Below are 9,154 nucleotides of genomic sequence, written 5' to 3'. Positions count from 1 at the left end.
GAACGCGGTGTATATACATATAATACATAGTATAGTACGCAGCATAGTACAGTATATAATATATAATAATATAGAACGCGGGGTATATACATATAATACATAGTATAGTACGCAGCATAGTACAGTATATAATATATAATAATATAGAACGTGCTGTATATACATATAATACATAGTATAGTACGCAGCACAGTACAGTATATAATATATAATAATATAGAACGCGGTGTATATACATATAATACATAGTATAGTACGCAGCACAGTACAGTATATAATATATAATAATATAGAGCGCGGTGTATATACATATAATACATAGTATAGTACGCAGCACAGTACAGTATATAATATATAATAATATAGAACGCGGGGTATATACATATAATACATAGTATAGTACGCAGCACAGTACAGTATATAATATATAATAATATAGAACGCGGGGTATATACATATAATACATAGTATAGTACGCAGCATAGTACAGTATATAATATATAATAATATAGAACGCGGTGTATATACATATAATACATAGTATAGTACGCAGCACAGTACAGTATATAATATATAATAATATAGAACGCGGGGTATATACATATAATACATAGTATAGTACGCAGCACAGTACAGTATATAATATATAATAATATAGAACGCGGTGTATATACATATAATACATAGTATAGTACGCAGCACAGTACAGTATATAATATATAATAATATAGAACGTGGTGTATATACATATAATACATAGTATAGTACGCAGCACAGTACAGTATATAATATATAATAATATAGAACGTGGTGTATATACATATAATACATAGTATAGTACACAGCACAGTACAGTATATAATATATAATAATATAGAACGCGGTGTATATACATATAATACATAGTATAGTACGCAGCACAGTACAGTATATAATATATAATAATATAGAACGTGGTGTATATACATATAATACATAGTATAGTACGCAGCACAGTACAGTATATAATATATAATAATATAGAGCGCGGTGTATATACATATAATACATAGTATAGTACGCAGCACAGTACAGTATATAATATATAATAATATAGAACGCGGTGTATATACATATAATACATAGTATAGTACGCAGCACAGTACAGTATATAATATATAATAATATAGAACGCGGTGTATATACATATAATACATAGTATAGTACGCAGCACAGTACAGTATATAATATATAATAATATAGAACGCGGGGTATATACATATAATACATAGTATAGTACGCAGCACAGTACAGTATATAATATATAATAATATAGAACGCGGGGTATATACATATAATACATAGTATAGTACGCAGCACAGTACAGTATATAATATATAATAATATAGAACGCGGTGTGTATACATATAATACATAGTATAGTACGCAGCATAGTACAGTATATAATATATAATAATATAGAACGCGGTGTATATACATATAATACATAGTATAGTACGCAGCATAGTACAGTATATAATATATAATAATATAGAACGTGGTGTATATACATATAATACATAGTATAGTACGCAGCACAGTACAGTATATAATATATAATAATATAGAACGCGGTGTATATACATATAATACATAGTATAGTACGCAGCACAGTACAGTATATAATATATAATAATATAGAACGTGGTGTATATACATATAATACATAGTATAGTACGCAGCATAGTACAGTATATAATATATAATAATATAGAACGCGGTGTATATACATATAATACATAGTATAGTACGCAGCACAGTACAGTATATAATATATAATAATATAGAACGCGGGGTATATACATATAATACATAGTATAGTACGCAGCACAGTACAGTATATAATATATAATAATATAGAACGCGGGGTATATACATATAATACATAGTATAGTACACAGCACAGTACAGTATATAATATATAATAATATAGAACGCGGTGTATATACATATAATACATAGTATAGTACGCAGCACAGTACAGTATATAATATATAATAATATAGAACGCGGTGTATATACATATAATACATAGTATAGTACGCAGCACAGTACAGTATATAATATATAATAATATAGAACGCGGTGTATATACATATAATACATAGTATAGTACGCAGCACAGTACAGTATATAATATATAATAATATAGAACGCGGTGTATATACATATAATACATAGTATAGTACGCAGCACAGTACAGTATATAATATATAATAATATAGAACGTGGTGTATATACATATAATACATAGTATAGTACGCAGCACAGTACAGTATATAATATATAATAATATAGAACGCGGTGTATATACATATAATACATAGTATAGTACGCAGCACAGTACAGTATATAATATATAATAATATAGAACGCGGGGTATATACATATAATACATAGTATAGTACGCAGCACAGTACAGTATATAATATATAATAATATAGAACGCGGTGTATATACATATAATACATAGTATAGTATGCAGCACAGTACAGTATATAATATATAATAATATAGAACGCGGTGTATATACATATAATACATAGTATAGTACGCAGTACAGTATATAATATATAATAATATAGAACGCGGTGTGTATACATATAATACATAGTATAGTACGCAGCACAGTACAGTATATAATATATAATAATATAGAACGTGGTGTATATACATATAATACATAGTATAGTACGCAGCACAGTACAGTATATAATATATAATAATATAGAACGCGGTGTATATACATATAATACATAGTATAGTACGCAGCACAGTACAGTATATAATATATAATAATATAGAACGCGGGGTATATACATATAATACATAGTATAGTACGCAGCACAGTACAGTATATAATATATAATAATATAGAACGCGGTGTATATACATATAATACATAGTATAGTACGCAGCATAGTACAGTATATAATATATAATAATATAGAACGCGGTGTATATACATATAATACATAGTATAGTACGCAGCACAGTACAGTATATAATATATAATAATATAGAACGTGGTGTATATACATATAATACATAGTATAGTACGCAGCACAGTACAGTATATAATATATAATAATATAGAACGCGGTGTATATACATATAATACATAGTATAGTACCCAGCACAGTACAGTATATAATATATAATAATATAGAACGTGGTGTATATACATATAATACATAGTATAGTACGCAGCACAGTACAGTATATAATATATAATAATATAGAGCGTGGTGTATATACATATAATACATAGTATAGTACGCAGCATAGTACAGTATATAATATATAATAATATAGAACGCGGTGTATATACATATAATACATAGTATAGTACGCAGCACAGTACAGTATATAATATATAATAATATAGAACGCGGTGTATATACATATAATACATAGTATAGTACGCAGCACAGTACAGTATATAATATATAATAATATAGAACGCGGTGTATATACATATAATACATAGTATAGTACGCAGCACAGTACAGTATATAATATATAATAATATAGAACGCGGGGTATATACATATAATACATAGTATAGTACGCAGCATAGTACAGTATATAATATATAATAATATAGAACGCGGTGTATATACATATAATACATAGTATAGTACGCAGCACAGTACAGTATATAATATATAATAATATAGAACGCGGTGTATATACATATAATACATAGTATAGTACGCAGCACAGTACAGTATATAATATATAATAATATAGAACGCGGTGTATATACATATAATACATAGTATAGTACGCAGCACAGTACAGTATATAATATATAATAATATAGAACGCGGTGTATATACATATAATACATAGTATAGTACACAGCACAGTACAGTATATAATATATAATAATATAGAACGTGGTGTATATACATATAATACATAGTATAGTACGCAGCACAGTACAGTATATAATATATAATAATATAGAACGCGGTGTGTATACATATAATACATAGTATAGTACGCAGCACAGTACAGTATATAATATATAATAATATAGAACGCGGGGTATATACATATAATACATAGTATAGTACGCAGCACAGTACAGTATATAATATATAATAATATAGAGCGTGGGGTATATACATATAATACATAGTATAGTACGCAGCACAGTACAGTATATAATATATAATAATATAGAGCGTGGGGTATATACATATAATACATAGTATAGTACGCAGCATAGTACAGTATATAATATATAATAATATAGAGCGTGGTGTATATACATATAATACATAGTATAGTACGCAGCACAGTACAGTATATAATATATAATAATATAGAACGCGGTGTATATACATATAATACATAGTATAGTACGCAGCACAGTACAGTATATAATATATAATAATATAGAACGTGGTGTATATACATATAATACATAGTATAGTACACAGCACAGTACAGTATATAATATATAATAATATAGAGCGTGGTGTATATACATATAATACATAGTATAGTACGCAGCATAGTACAGTATATAATATATAATAATATAGAACGCGGTGTATATACATATAATACATAGTATAGTATGCAGCACAGTACAGTATATAATATATAATAATATAGAGCGCGGTGTATATACATATAATACATAGTATAGTACGCAGCACAGTACAGTATATAATATATAATAATATAGAACGCGGTGTATATACATATAATACATAGTATAGTACGCAGCACAGTACAGTATATAATATATAATAATATAGAACGCGGTGTATATACATATAATACATAGTATAGTACGCAGCACAGTACAGTATATAATATATAATAATATAGAACGCGGTGTATATACATATAATACATAGTATAGTACGCAGCACAGTACAGTATATAATATATAATAATATAGAACGTGGTGTATATACATATAATACATAGTATAGTACGCAGCACAGTACAGTATATAATATATAATAATATAGAACGCGGTGTATATACATATAATACATAGTATAGTACGCAGCACAGTACAGTATATAATATATAATAATATAGAACGCGGGGTATATACATATAATACATAGTATAGTACGCAGCACAGTACAGTATATAATATATAATAATATAGAACGCGGGGTATATACATATAATACATAGTATAGTACGCAGCACAGTACAGTATATAATATATAATAATATAGAGCGCGGTGTATATACATATAATACATAGTATAGTACGCAGCACAGTACAGTATATAATATATAATAATATAGAACGCGGGGTATATACATATAATACATAGTATAGTACGCAGCACAGTACAGTATATAATATATAATAATATAGAACGCGGTGTATATACATATAATACATAGTATAGTACGCAGCACAGTACAGTATATAATATATAATAATATAGAACGCGGGGTATATACATATAATACATAGTATAGTACGCAGCACAGTACAGTATATAATATATAATAATATAGAACGCGGGGTATATACATATAATACATAGTATAGTACGCAGCACAGTACAGTATATAATATATAATAATATAGAACGCGGGGTATATACATATAATACATAGTATAGTACGCAGCACAGTACAGTATATAATATATAATAATATAGAACGCGGTGTATATACATATAATACATAGTATAGTACGCAGCACAGTACAGTATATAATATATAATAATATAGAACGCGGTGTATATACATATAATACATAGTATAGTACGCAGCACAGTACAGTATATAATATATAATAATATAGAACGCGGTGTATATACATATAATACATAGTATAGTACGCAGCACAGTACAGTATATAATATATAATAATATAGAACGTGGTGTATATACATATAATACATAGTATAGTACGCAGCACAGTACAGTATATAATATATAATAATATAGAACGTGGTGTATATACATATAATACATAGTATAGTACGCAGCACAGTACAGTATATAATATATAATAATATAGAACGCGGGGTATATACATATAATACATAGTATAGTACGCAGCACAGTACAGTATATAATATATAATAATATAGAACGCGGTGTATATACATATAATACATAGTATAGTACGCAGCATAGTACAGTATATAATATATAATAATATAGAACGCGGTGTATATACATATAATACATAGTATAGTACGCAGCACAGTACAGTATATAATATATAATAATATAGAACGTGGTGTATATACATATAATACATAGTATAGTACGCAGCACAGTACAGTATATAATATATAATAATATAGAACGCGGTGTATATACATATAATACATAGTATAGTACGCAGCACAGTACAGTATATAATATATAATAATATAGAGCGTGGTGTATATACATATAATACATAGTATAGTACGCAGCACAGTACAGTATATAATATATAATAATATAGAACGCGGTGTATATACATATAATACATAGTATAGTACGCAGCACAGTACAGTATATAATATATAATAATATAGAGCGCGGTGTATATACATATAATACATAGTATAGTACGCAGCACAGTACAGTATATAATATATAATAATATAGAGCGCGGTGTATATACATATAATACATAGTATAGTACGCAGCACAGTACAGTATATAATATATAATAATATAGAACGCGGTGTATATACATATAATACATAGTATAGTACGCAGCACAGTACAGTATATAATATATAATAATATAGAACGCGGTGTATATACATATAATACATAGTATAGTACGCAGCACAGTACAGTATATAATATATAATAATATAGAACGCGGTGTATATACATATAATACATAGTATAGTACACAGCACAGTACAGTATATAATATATAATAATATAGAACGCGGTGTATATACATATAATACATAGTATAGTACGCAGCATAGTACAGTATATAATATATAATAATATAGAACGCGGTGTATATACATATAATACATAGTATAGTACGCAGCATAGTACAGTATATAATATATAATAATATAGAACGTGGTGTATATACATATAATACATAGTATAGTACGCAGCACAGTACAGTATATAATATATAATAATATAGAACGTGGTGTATACATATAATACATAGTATAGTACGCAGCACAGTACAGTATATAATATATAATAATATAGAACGTGGTGTATATACATATAATACATAGTATAGTACGCAGCATAGTACAGTATATAATATATAATAATATAGAACGTGGGGTATATACATATAATACATAGTATAGTACGCAGCACAGTACAGTATATAATATATAATAATATAGAACGCGGTGTATATACATATAATACATAGTATAGTACGCAGCACAGTACAGTATATAATATATAATAATATAGAACGCGGTGTATATACATATAATACATAGTATAGTACGCAGCACAGTACAGTATATAATATATAATAATATAGAACGTGGTGTATACATATAATACATAGTATAGTACGCAGCATAGTACAGTATATAATATATAATAATATAGAACGTGGTGTATATACATATAATACATAGTATAGTACGCAGCATAGTACAGTATATAATATATAATAATATAGAACGCGGTGTATATACATATAATACATAGTATAGTACGCAGCACAGTACAGTATATAATATATAATAATATAGAACGCGGGGTATATACATATAATACATAGTATAGTACGCAGCACAGTATATAATATATAATAATATAGAACGCGGGGTATACATATAATACATAGTATAGTACGCAGCACAGTACAGTATATAATATATAATAATATAGAACGTGGTGTATACATATAATACATAGTATAGTACGCAGCACAGTACAGTATATAATATATAATAATATAGAACGTGGTGTATATACATATAATACATAGTATAGTACGCAGCACAGTACAGTATATAATATATAATAATATAGAACGCGGTGTATATACATATAATACATAGTATAGTACGCAGCACATTACAGTATATAATATATAATAATATAGAACGCGGGGTATATACATATAATACATAGTATAGTACACAGCACAGTACAGTATATAATATATAATAATATAGAGCGCGGTGTATATACATATAATACATAGTATAGTACGCAGCACAGTACAGTATATAATATATAATAATATAGAACGCGGTGTATATACATATAATACATAGTATAGTACGCAGCACAGTACAGTATATAATATATAATAATATAGAACGTGGTGTATATACATATAATACATAGTATAGTACACAGCACAGTACAGTATATAATATATAATAATATAGAGCGCGGTGTATATACATATAATACATAGTATAGTACACAGCACAGTACAGTATATAATATATAATAATATAGAACGTGGTGTATATACATATAATACATAGTATAGTACGCAGCACAGTACAGTATATAATATATAATAATATAGAACGTGGTGTATATACATATAATACATAGTATAGTACACAGCACAGTACAGTATATAATATATAATAATATAGAACGCGGTGTATATACATATAATACATAGTATAGTACGCAGCACAGTACAGTATATAATATATAATAATATAGAACGTGGTGTATATACATATAATACATAGTATAGTACGCAGCACAGTACAGTATATAATATATAATAATATAGAACGTGGTGTATATACATATAATACATAGTATAGTACGCAGCACAGTACAGTATATAATATATAATAATATAGAACGTGGTGTATATACATATAATACATAGTATAGTACGCAGCACAGTACAGTATATAATATATAATAATATAGAACGTGGTGTATATACATATAATACATAGTATAGTACGCAGCACAGTACAGTATATAATATATAATAATATAGAACGCGGGGTATATACATATAATACATAGTATAGTACGCAGCACAGTACAGTATATAATATATAATAATATAGAACGTGCTGTATATACATATAATACATAGTATAGTACTCAGCACAGTACAGTATATAATATATAATAATATAGAACGCGGGGTATATACATATAATACATAGTATAGTACACAGCACAG

Source organism: Rhinoderma darwinii, unplaced genomic scaffold (genome assembly GCF_050947455.1).
Source record: "Rhinoderma darwinii isolate aRhiDar2 unplaced genomic scaffold, aRhiDar2.hap1 Scaffold_950, whole genome shotgun sequence".
Classification (NCBI taxonomy): Eukaryota; Metazoa; Chordata; class Amphibia; order Anura; family Rhinodermatidae; genus Rhinoderma; species Rhinoderma darwinii.
The sequence above is the reverse complement of the archived record's forward strand: the minus strand, read 5'-3'. Positions refer to the sequence as shown.